We start from the raw sequence: 12,327 nt of genomic DNA, 5'->3' as shown, positions 1-12,327 counted from the left end.
AAAAAATAAAATTTTTTTAAAAATTTAAAAAAACCCTTACTTTTCTTCTTAGAATTATAATTCTATTTGTTCCAAGGTAGAAGAGTGGTAAGGGCTAGGTAATGGGGGTTAAGTGACTTGCTCAGGGTCACACATCTAGGATGCATTTAAGGCCAGATTTAAACCTTGCACCTGGCTCTCAATTCACTGAGCCTCCCAGCTGTCCCTACTTCAGGTTTTTCCTGTTACTGTTTGCACAGATGTTTCATGGGATCTCTAAATGTTCCATTCCTCAAAGGTGTTATGATTTTATTTTATTTCCTTAAAACAACATATCTTGCATCTTATAATCAATACTACATATTGATTATAGGGCAGAAGGAGGGGTAAGGGCTAGGCTGTGACAGTTAAGTGACTTGCCCAGGGTTACATGACCTGGAAATGAATAAGGTTAGGTTTAATCCCAGGACCTTTTTGTCTTTGATCCTTGTTCTCAATTCACTCAGTCCCCTGGTGGTAAGAATTAAGGAGAAATGTGATCACTATACTATGGACCTCGTCTGTGAGTAGCCATGAGCATATTTTTTCTGTTATGAAACTTTTTTAAGGGTCTCTGCATATCTGAATCCATACTTTAGTATGGTAGTGTTTCTACCTATCCAAAGATTTTGACTTGATATCATGTATCGGCAATGCCACAATGTCCTATACCAGTAGTAGCTAAGGGCTCCTTGTTCTCTACTTCTGATCAGTTTTTTGACCCCATTACCCACTATGGACTGAGAATGCCATAAGACCCAACTGTGAATTTAGTCACTTCTAAGGCCTACTGCTAATTTGCTGAGTGACCAGCCCTGAACTACCCTCCACTCTCATCTCAATGATAAAGACTTCCTGAAGAACTTCTATGTTCTCATGAGATAGAAAATTGTTTCACCCCATTCTTTTATTGATTCTGCTATACCAGAATTCATTATGAGGTATTATTTTAAACTTGTATGGAGGGGAAATGGGGAGAGATAAGGTGAATTCATGCCTTTTGATCAACCACTTTGCTTTCACCCCAGTCCCTCACCCCACCCAGTCTCCTTATTTTTAAGCACCTTCTGCTATCCCCTATGCTACACATAACAACCAAGCTGTGATTGCCATACTCAGTCACCTATTTAATTCACTTACTATATTCTCCCATTCGTGTAGCATTTTAAAGTGAGTCAAAAGTTTTTTTTTTTTTTTTACAAAGAACAAGTTTGGGCACTTCTATTTTACAGATAAGAAAATTGAATTTCAGAGAGGATAGAGGAGCTACCTGAGCTACACAAATGTTAAGTGTTAGAGCTTGAAATTAAGCCCCCATCCTCCAAACTCTCAGTTCATTAACTAAAGAATATAACACAAAGTCTTATCTCTTAGTCTTTTTTGTAACTTACATATCATTTCTATTTCCTTTTGCTATTTCCATTTAATCTATCTTTTTTGTCTTTCTGTCTGTCTTGTATATATATAATATATATATAATACATATATAATATATATATATTATATATAATATGTATTTATACTTTTCCCCTGCCTCCTTATCTTCCTCCCCCCACCTTTTCTCTTTCTTTTGTTTCAAAAAAGAATCTCAATTGGAGTTAAGTATTAAAAAATGCTAGGAATAAATCCATATCCAGGAAGAACAAAGACAACAATTCTGAATGAATGTAGGCATTAGAGTAAAATTATGTCATCAACTTTGGAAAAAAATTTCCTTTTCTTTCACTTAGATCAGAATAAAATGAGCCTTTATCACAATCACCAGAAGTTTCCATTTGCCTCCTCCTTCTTCAATAATTAAATTCCCTTTTTCCCCTTTAAACTCTCAAATTCAAAATGAATTTTAAAAATTTCCCACTTTTCCTCTGTCTTCTTTAAGTAACTATTGATTATTTTTTAAAAAGGAATGACATAGTGGAAACACAGCTACACTGGGAGTTAGGAGTCTTGGATTCAAGTTCCATTCCCTAGCCCCTTAATAACTATGTGACTTTAGGTCATTCAATGCACCTTCATGGATATTTCATCTCATTTGTAAAATGGTGTCTTAAGTATTTCTTAAGAAGCTTTTTTCCTACTGACCTCTTATGAGCTAATATTGCAATAGTTTTTTTTTTCACTTGTGAATTAGGAAGTATATATTTGCCAACTTTGCCATCAAGTAGTATTCTTTATTTTTTTATTTTATTTTCTCTTTGTGGTTAACTTGGGAAAAATAAATAGAATCAGTAACATCATTTATCTTGGAAACTAATTATGATTAATATGATAAAAATCATGATAAGATGAGTCTCGTTGTGTTTAGGTGCTAGGGATATTAAGTGGTCTTGCTCATATTTCCAAAATCCTGCTTTTTGAACAAACAGTGGCAACACTGACTGTCAGTAAATTAATACTCCTATTTAAATTTAAGAAAAGTTTCCAAGGATGGGCCTTTAAAGTTTTGTTCCCATCTCTATGAAGGAGATACTTAGGCATTTAATAACATTTTTTTTCTTTTCTTACTAGAGCTTTTTGCTCTAGAGGAAAAATTAGTGAGATTAACCAGGGGAAATTTTTCTCTTATCAAAATTCTCTTGTAGATTTAGACATAGAGGTTTTCAGAGAAAAAAAAAGTTTAGAAATGTTTCAAGGGTCTAAGCAGTCTATCACAGATTATATCAATTATAATGTTTTTGTAGGAAAATGTGTATTACACTGATATGGTTGGAGACAAGGGTATAATTCAATTTATTCCATCATTAACACACATTTAGGTCTGTTATCTTAAATAATAACATCATCAATAATAAAAATGACATTTTTCCTGTATGTTGGGTAATTTTATCAGAGTTTATATGCATTAAAGAAAAACTGATCAAAATAGAGAAAAAAGAGACCTACTTTTACAAAATATTTGTACGAGAAAATAACTGGAAATTGAAGGGATACCTATCAATTGTGAAATTACTTACTGAGGGATATGATTATAATTAAATATTATTGTGCTATTAGAAATGATAACTAGAACAATCAGAAAAAACTGGAAAGAATGAAATAATGGTGCATGGTAATAGCAATAATGTTCTATGATAAACTGTGAATGACTTCACTGCTAGCAAGGCAAGAATCAAAGACAACCCTAAGATATTCATGATTTAAAAAAAAAAAAAGCTATTCACCAATGTAGAAGGCATTGATGGAGTCTAAATTCATTCTTCATTTTATTTCCTTTATGAATTTTTCTTTAGTATAGATGATATGTGTCTTCTTTCCCAACATAATAAACATGGGAGCATATATTGCATGATAAAAACATGTATAACTAATTCTTATTATTTTCTCTGTAGGTGAGGGAGGAAGGATGGGTGCAAAGGAGAGAAAATGGATGACAAGATATTAAAAAAAACTATTATTGGTAGTTTATCTACTGAGCTAAACCCAGGAATTATATAATCACAACTATGCAATACTTATCAAATAAATTAATTAATATCTAAACAATTGGAAGGACATTAATTGGTTATGGGCAGCCTGGGGCAATATAATAAATATGACAAGTCTACCTAAAACAATTTACCTTTTCAGTGCCAAAGCAAAATAACCAAAATTTATTTAATAGAAAAAATAATTAAAATCATCTTGAAGGTAAAAAGCCAAGAATATTAAATGAATTGATTAAAGAAATTATGAAGGTGCATAGTTTCTTGTATCTCAAAAAAAATCAGAAATCAGCAACCATAAAAATAATCTGGTATTGGCTAAGAAATAAAGTGGAGGAAAAGCTGAAGAATTCAGATATCCAAAAAGCAATAGTAAACCCAAACTTCCAAGAAAGTCAGCATTTGACAAAAACTGTTGGGAAATAGTATGGTACAAACTAGTTGTAGACTATCACTTGATACCATAAAACAGAAATAAAGGGTGACATCATATGCACATTAGAAGAACATAGAATAGTTCACCTGTCAGAACACAAGGTAAAAGAAGAATTAAGTCCAAAAATGTCATAGAAAACAACATAATATGCAAAATAGATAACTAAGTATATTAAATTTAAAAGTTGTCAAAAATAAAATAAATAATTTTTTAAAATCCATGTTAAAATTGTTTTATATGTAATTGGGAAAAATATAAAATATTATGAAAAAATAAAATAGATGTTTGGTAACTTTACCTATACTAAATAACTACCACTGTTCAGTTTTACTAAGAATCCCTTAGTACAAAAGAATACAGTAAAAAATAAGACCAGCACATCATTTGTATTTTCCTTCTTTGAAAAACAAAAAAAGGAACCCAACAATACTGTAATTGTCAGTGAAACTATGATTAGATGATGCCAAAATCAAATTCACCTCTCTTCCCCACCAATGCACAGCTACTTAGTTTCAAGATGTATAGTATTCCATTGTATATTCCTGAATGACTGGTATTATAGAAACAATATTTTAATGTTCTCATCATTTCTATATGTCATTCCAAATTTCAAAATCTGCTTACTGTTGAAAAATGTACTTGAGAAATAAGTCTTGATGTAGATGGTCTGGTAAGTCAGGTTCAATTCTGGAATCAAGTGAGAATTAAGACTCTCTGATAGTTAACAAAAATGAAATGTACTTGACCATAATAAGTAAAAGATAATTAGAACAGGAACATGACATTCAGTAAGGATACAGTATTTACTTCAGTTGGGGAAAACTTCCTTGAATTAATTTTGATCATGCTTCTCTTGTGGTAAGTATCCTGAAAAAGGAACTGATAACTCTAACTCTTTATTCTGTTTTTTTTTTTTTTGTTTTTTTTGTATCTTAACCACTAGGACTGTATATCAATAGTCTCAGCCTCTGAACCCCTGAGATAATTAAGTGTAAAGGACAAATTCAAGACATTTTAAAGGAAAAAATAACCAACCACAAACAAATAAATCAAAGGAAACTAGTCTAGCCTTTGTGGTATTAGAATTTTCTTTATCTGTCCTACCATATACTATATGGTATATCTTCCATTCAGCTAATGTCTACACTGAGATAGACAATTGACACCATTAGTAGTAATACATTCATAATCCTAAAACATTAATTAAAAAGGGATCAATTTGGTAGGCTTCATGTTTTAAATCACCTGGCCTTTCTACCAGTTTTCTGTTTACTTTTCCCCAATTGAGTTATCTTTCAGACTTCTTTGGTCATGTAATCCATTTCAAATAGGTTATATCACCTGTTACTAATACATCTTGAGTCTATATCTCTATTCTCTAAGCCAGTGCCCTAGATTATCCCATGAATCTCATTTAATCATCACAACAACCACTGATGCAAGTTTTGTTGTTATTTTAGAGAATCAGAATTACACAATACCAGAATTGTAAGGCAAATCAAAGGTCAAGTAGATCAGCATCAACTCTATTATCTATAAAATCTCTAATACTCAACCAATATCTGCCTGAAAATGTCTAATACAGAAAAACACATTATTTCTTAAAGAGATCCATTACATATGCAAATAATTTTAATTGCTTGGGAGATTTCTCTTAAATTGAGCAAAGGTGTACTTTGCATTTTCCACCTACTGCTTTAAGTTTTTGATTCAATCAGACTAAATCATTTATATTAGAGAATTTCAAGTTCTTTACCCTTAGTCTCAGATATTCTATTCTTTTACAAATGATTGTAATTAGACTCCAAGTAATTCAGTGACTTCACTGAAGATACAGATCTTATAGAGCTATGGAAAATAGACTAGAGTTTGGGATTCTGCTTCTATATTCAGCTTTCCAATATAGGATACTTCTCACAGAACACTAATCTTTTTGTTAATATTGTTTTTTCCTCTTTGATATTCAATTTTTATTTTCCCCCAATTACATGAAAAACAATTTCCAACATTTTTCAAAGAATATTGAGTCTAATTTTCTTCCCCCTTTCCTCCCTCTCCTGGGATGGTCAGCAATCTAATATAGATTTTTCATGTGCAATCACATAAAACTTTTTTTTCCTATATATATTTTTGGTGGAAAGAAACTTAAATAGAAAAAAAATTAAGTGAAAAAAGTTTACTTTTGTCTGGATTCACTCAGTTAATTTTCTCTTGAAGTAGATGGCATTTTTTATCATGAGCACTTAAGGATGGTTTTGCATCATTTTATTACTGTGAATTGTTGTTATTCAGAGTTGTTACCAGTAAAGTATCACTATAAAAATGTAGAATGTTCTCCTGGTTCTGCTTATGTCACCCTGCTTCAGTTTGTATAAGTATTCTCAGTTTTTTTCTGAGCTACCCTGCTTGTCATTTCTGATGGCACAATAGCATTCCAATATGATCATATACTACAACTTACTCAGCTATTCCCTAATTGGGGGTATCCCACACTTCCTAATCTTTATACACCTAAAAAGAGCTGCTTTAAATATTTTGTATTTATAGATCCACCCCTTTAAGTTCATTTCTTTGGGATGCACACTTAGTAATGTTATTGCCCGGTCAAATGGTATATACTGCTTTACAACACTTGGGGCATAGATCCAAACGGTTCTCCTAAATGATCACAACTCTCCCAATAGTGCATTCATGATCCAGGTTTCCCATATCCTTTCCAAATTTCAACCTTTTCCTTTTCAATCATAATGGCCAATCTAATATGTATCGGGAGATACTTCAGAGTTGTTTTAATTTACATTGCTCAAAATTATAGTTATTCAGAATATTTTTTGCAAGACAATAGAAAAATTTAATGACATCATCTGAGAACTACTGGTTCATATCCTTTGACTATTTTTTCAATTGGGGAATTACTTGTATTCTTATAAATTCAACTCATTTCTCTATAGTTGAGAAATGAGATCTTTATTAGAGAGACTTGTAAAAAAATTGCCACCATTACTGATTACTGTATATGACTTTCTATCTGTCTTCACCTTCCCCAATTTGCCTTTTTTTCTGTCAATCCCAAATCCCTTCTCTTATCACTTTCCCCCTTTTTTTCCTATAGGATAAGAGAGCTTTCTCTACCAAATCGATTTTGTATGTTCTTCCTTTATCGAGCATATTATGATGAGAGTAAGGCTCACATGTTCTTCCCCATCATCTCTCATCTTCCCCTCTACTATAAAACCTCTTCCATGCCTCTTTTATATGTAATGATTTACCCCATTCAATTTTCCCTTTTCCTTTATCCCAAAGCAAACCTCTTTCTCATACCTTAACTTAATTTAATGGTTTATATCATCCCATTATATCCAACTCACACTCTCATCCTCTGTCTATGCATATTATGTATGGTTATACAAAATTTAACCTTATTCAATGTCTTTTGATGGCCCTTTCCTGTTTCTCTTTTCATTATTCTCCTGAGATTTTTGATTGATAGTCACATTTTCCATGCATCTCTGGTCTTTTTATTAGGAATATTGGAAAGCCCTCTATTGCATTGTATACTTATTTTTGTACGGAATGATTATGCGTAGTTTTGGTGGGTAAGTGATTCTTGATTGAAATTCTAGCTCCTTTGCCCTCTAGAATATTATGTTCCAGGCCGTCTAGTACTTTAATGTAGAAGCTGCTAAATTCTATGTTATCTTGACGGTGACTGTGGCTCCATGATATTTGATTTTGTTTTTCTTTTTGGCTGCTTGCAATATTTTCTTTTTGACTCATGAGTTTTTGAATTTGGGTATAATATTCCAAGGAGTTATCTTTTTGGCATCCCTTTTAAAAGGTGATTAATAAATTCTTTCCATTTCTATTTTATCATCTGGATCTAGAATATCAGGGCTGTTTTCCTTGATAACTTTTTGAAAGAATATCTAAGATGTATTTTTGTTCGTGGTTTTCAGGTAATCCAGTAATACTTAAATTAACTATCCTGGATTAATTTTACAGGTCAATTCTTTTGCCCATGAAATATTTCACATTTTCTTCTTTTTACTTTCATTATTATAAGTTTGTTTGACTCTTTCTTAATGTCTCATGAAGTCATTAGCTTCCACTTGCCCAATTCTAATTTTCAAGACACAATTTTCTTGACTGAGCTTTTGTAACTCCTTTTCCAATTAGCCAATTCTATTTTGTAAAATATTCTACTTGTAAATTCTACTTTGCTTTTCCTCAGGGAATTTTTGTGCCTCTTTTTCCAAAATGTCAGTTCTCAAGAATTTTTTCTCTTCAGTGAATTTTTGTATGTCTTTTCTTTCCATTTGACCAATTCATTTTTAGAAGGTTCTTTCCTTCTTTGGATTTTTATGCCTCTTTCACCAATTGGCCTATTCTGTTTTTTTAACACATTATTTTCTTCAATATTTTTGGCCTCTTTTACCAAACTATTGACTCTTTTTTCAAAATTTTCCTGAATGGCTCTCATTTCTTTTCCTAATTTTTCTTCTCTCTTATTTGATGTGGAAGTCTTTTTTTTTTAAAACAATCTAATTTAATTAGAGTAGTTTTTTTTTTTTTAATTTTGGTAACAAACATGCTGGTGCATATTTTTATTTATGGTTTTATGGTTTCCTAGCCTGGTTTCTTTTTCCCATTTGAATTAGTTGATTTAGTCAATTTAGAACATTATTCCTTGGTTACAATAATCACATTATTTTCCTCCTTCCCCTCCACCCACTCTTCCCGCAGCCAACAAGCAATTTCATTGTGTATTATATGTGTTTTTGATCAGAATCCATTTCCATGTAGTTGTTTACACTAAAATGTTCTTTTAGAGTCTACATCCCCAATAATATGCCTTCAACTCATGTATTCAAGCAGTTGTTTTTCTTTGGTGTTTTTACTCCCACAGTGTTTCCTCTGAATGTGAATAGTGGTTTTTCTCGTAGGTTCCTCCAAGTTGTTCAGTATCACCACATTTCCACTAATGGAGAAGTCCATTACATTCGATTGTACCACAGTATATCAGTTTCTGTGTACAATGTTTTCCTGGTTCTTCTCCTCTCACTCTGCATCAATTCCTGGAGGTTGTTCTAGTCTCCATGGAATTCCTCCACTTTATTATTCCTTTGAGCACAATAGTATTCTGTCACCAACATATACCACAATTTATTCAGCCATTCTCCAATTGATGGGCATCCACTCATTTTCCAATTTTTTGCAACCACAAAGAGCACAGCTATGAATATTTTTGTACATCTATTTTTCCTTATTATATATTTGGGGTACAAACCCAGCAGTGGTATGGTGGGATCAAAGGGAAGACAGTCTTTTATCACCCTTGGCAGTCTTGAATTTGGTTTTTTTTTTCTGAATTTGAATCTACCCTGTCACCTAAATATATTTCTATGTTGAGTTTCTTTGTGTGTCTGTGCGTGTATGGTTTGCTCATTTTCCTTCCTTTTTTTCTTTAGTTAAAAAAAAAACAACTATTAAATTTGAACTCTCTGACTTGATGAAGAAAAATTATTCTAAGCTTCAAGTTCTTTGTGCAGCTCCCTTCAGAGCAGGCACTTGTGATCTTTTTGCTTTCAGTTCTACCAAAATTATATGACTTAGAGAGAAGTAGGTTTACTATTCTTCTGGCCTATTATCTGGTCTGTGATTAACCTTAAACATTTTTTAGGATAGAACTGTGATGAGGGTTTCTTGATCCCCTGTGGATATAAGTGCTGATGTATGCTGATGTTTCTCCTCATTTTACAATTGTGCCTCAGGACTCTGACCTGATTCTGTGTATAGGCAAGGCAAGAAGAATTTTGCACCCAGAGATAGCAAAGTGGCCCTTGTAATCTTCTCTGATAAGTGTCCAATCCCCTATACCATTTGTAGCTGAGAATTGTGGAAGCCTAGACTATTGCTTTAGATGTGACAAATAACTATTGCCTTGATCAGCCCACCCTGGAGCACTGTGCTTTATCTTTCTACTGGCATACTGGATGCTTTATGCTGGCCTTCTAAGTTGTTTTGGACTGAAAAATTATTTAGCATTGCCTTTTTGTGGTCCATCATTTCCCATAATTCATTTTGAGACACTATATTATTATTTTAGAGACTTCTGGGTAAACATGGTGGCAATCTAGACACAGGACTCTTCCTCTCCTTAGCACCTACTGATATACACTACCTTAAAAGACAAAAAAAACCAAATTCATGTGAACAAAGCAAGTCTACAGTAGGGTATAGCATTGAAGGTACATTGGATTTAGGCACTGACACACCGTAAGGGGGTTAGAAAGCTCTCACCAAAAAGTGAGCTAATCTACCCTCCCCCACCCCACCTGACATACAGAGCCAGAGTCAGAGTCAGCACTCTCCAGAATTAGTGAGTGAGCAAGAGGCACCCCTAGAGTGAGTGAGGGGAACTTCGATGTCCTTGGAAGCTGACTAAGACCATCAAAGACCTACCCCTGAGAGCAGCTAGTCCTGAAACCCGAGCAGGCTGAAGAGCCCAGAATATGAGAGCTTGTGGGAAGATAACACAGGTAAGGGCAGCAAAAAGCAGAAGCTGCAGAGGTCTGAGAGCTTGCCTCAGGCAAAATCCTTCCTCCTTAACTCTATACACATAGAACCTGCCCATCTCACTCAGATTTCTGACTAAAAAGGGAAGGAATATCCTCCACAGTGATGGCAAATAATGTCCAGGAACAACAAGCACACTTCAGCAAGATATACAAGAAGAAGGGACTGACCCTGGAAAACTTTTACAGAGGAAAAACCCAGGCTACAGAGGAAATAGAAGATGAAATTCAAATAAATGCACCAAAACCTTCCAAAAAATGGAAATTGTCCACAAGCTCTTGAAGAATTTAAATTGGAGATTATAAAAAAGATGGAAGCCTTCTGGCAAGAAAAGTGGGAAATAGTTCAAAGAGAAAATAATAGTTTGAAGGACACAAAATCCCAATTGGAAAATCAGCTGGAACTCATGAAAAGCAGGATAGACCAAACCAAAAAGGAAATTCAAAAGATTATAGCAGAAAATAAAAAAAATAAAGAAGAAAACCAAAAGATTTTGACAGAAAATCAGGCCTTAAGGACCAGAATTGGGCAACTGGAAACCAATGTTCTCAATGCTCTTGCAAAACAGCAAGAATTAATAAAGCAAAGCCAAAAGACTGACAAAATAGAAGAAAACATAAAATATCACATTGAAAAGATAATGGATCAGGAAAACAGAGCATGAAGAGACAATTTGAGAATCATTGGTCTACAGAAAACTCAGAAATAAACAGAAATCTTGACATCATACTACAAGAAATTATCCAAAAAAAAAAAAAACTGCCCTGATGTTCTAGGACAAGGGGGCAAAATAGACATTGAAAGAGTTCATAGAACATCCTCTACATGAAATCCTCAAAAGACAACATCCAGGAATGCAATTGCCAAATTAAAGGGCTTCCAAGCTAAAGAGAAAATTTTACAAGAAGCCCAAAAGAGACAATTCAGATATCAAGGAGCACCAATCAGGATTACACAAGATCTGGCAGCTTCCACACTAAAGGACTGCAAGGCTTAGAATATGAGGTTCAGAAAGGCAAGATAATTGGGTCTTCAACCAAGGATGAACTATCCATCAAAACTGACTATATACTTCCAGGGGAAAGTTAAAAAAATAGAAGATTTCCAGGTATTTGTAAAGAAAAGACCAGAACTAAGTGGAAAGTTTGATATCCAAACACAAAGATGAAGGGAAAAATGAAAAAGTAAATAAGAAAGAGATGGAAATGGGGGAAAATGTTTTTTATTCAAACTTTCTTTTTTTAAGGGTTACAATAAGATCAAATTATTTTTATTAATACATGAGGAAAGTGTTATTTGTAACTCTCAAACATTATATTCACTATATTCATTATAGTAATTAGAAGAATCATTCACAGGAAGAGATTGGTGTAATAAGGGCAATGAGATGATATGCAAGAAAAGAAAAAGGGAGGGGGGAATTGAGTTTGGCACCAAGAGATACTTGAATAAATAAAATAAATATATTAATCTTTATCACACAAAGATACACATGGGAGGGGAGGGGAAGAATACTCTTATGATAAGGAGAAGAAGAGAGTTCTAATAGGTAATACTTAAACCTTACTCTCAGTGAAATCAATTCTGAGAGGTATGAGCATCTAGATACATTGGGATCTTGAATTCTATCTTATGCTACAGGGTAAATGAGAAGGGAAAACTAAGTGGAAGTAAGGGGAAGGGAGTAAAAAAAAGAGAGGAAAAGAGAGGGGTGAGTGAACTTAATAGACCCTAAAAAAAGAAGGGAATAAAAAGAGAGGGACTAGAAAGGAAGCATATTAAGGGAGGGGATTACAACAAAAATCACATGAATATCTCAATAGACACCAGAAAAGCCTTTAACAAAATATAACACTCATTCCTATTGAAAACACT

The sequence above is a fragment of the Monodelphis domestica genome, chromosome 6 (assembly GCF_027887165.1).
Source record: "Monodelphis domestica isolate mMonDom1 chromosome 6, mMonDom1.pri, whole genome shotgun sequence".
NCBI classification, from domain to species: Eukaryota; Metazoa; Chordata; class Mammalia; order Didelphimorphia; family Didelphidae; genus Monodelphis; species Monodelphis domestica.
Note: the sequence above shows the minus strand (reverse complement) of the source record.